The sequence below is a fragment of the Psittacula echo genome, assembly GCF_963264785.1.
Source record: "Psittacula echo genome assembly, chromosome: 1".
NCBI classification, from domain to species: domain Eukaryota; kingdom Metazoa; phylum Chordata; class Aves; order Psittaciformes; family Psittacidae; genus Psittacula; species Psittacula echo.
The window spans coordinates 158,568,798-158,569,758 of record NC_137735.1 but is presented as its reverse complement, the minus strand read 5'-3'; positions in this window follow the sequence as shown (position 1 = coordinate 158,569,758).

Here is a 961-nt window from a genome sequence, read left to right as displayed (position 1 = left end):
CATTGATTGCCAACTGTGCTCAAGATTTATGGTCGATAGCCTCCAAAGCATTTTCACAGCTTTTTCATTGTTAGAACCAAAGCAAGTTTTCCACTAAAGCATCTTTTTTAAAAGATTACATATGAAGTTGAGCCTTCATATAAATAATTATACTATATAGGACCATTATATTTGGATCATTAAATACCTATATGAATATGAGTTCTGAAGCACATCAAGTTAAAATGAAGTACAGTTGTTGCTCCTTAGCAGGATATGAAGAAACAATGCTTCATATCCCTTTAGTACTTAAAACCACTGTTTTCTTGCATTAATTTCTTTTGCAGTAAAGCTTCATATACTTCTGGAAGTTTTTTTTTTAAGACTTTGTGTAGTACATAACAACACGAGGAACGATATAAAAACGGAACGATATAAAAACTAACTCGGTGTTTGGTACTGACACTGCAGTTGATAATCTGCTAGCGTAATTAGCCAGTGCTATAAGAAATACGACATCTGTTGATAGGTTAATGGTTTTTTCCAAATTTTTATTTCACTGTTTTGGCTCCAGTGGTACCCCTGTTGGAAGAACGTAACGCTTTCACTTCAGTAACATCATGGAACTTTCAGGATGTAACTGCATAGCAGAATAGATGTGCTGTTTCCACCCTGAGGAGATTAAAGGCCCAGGCATTTTACTACTCACTCATGTGCAGGAATGTTTTCATTTTTTGTAAATGAGGACTGTGTAACATGACTGAGAAGTTCACTGATCTGTTATTTCCAGACAGACCCTTTTGGATAGCATTTTTCATCAGTGTTGCTTGAGCATATCTACAAAGCATTAAATAAATTCTACAAAGGAGTGCTATGACAGTGTTGACCATGACTGAATTCAGTTTACTGCTTGTTTCTATGGCTTGTTACCTAGATTTTATCAAACACCAAGTGAAAGCACAGGGAATAACCATGGCTTTCA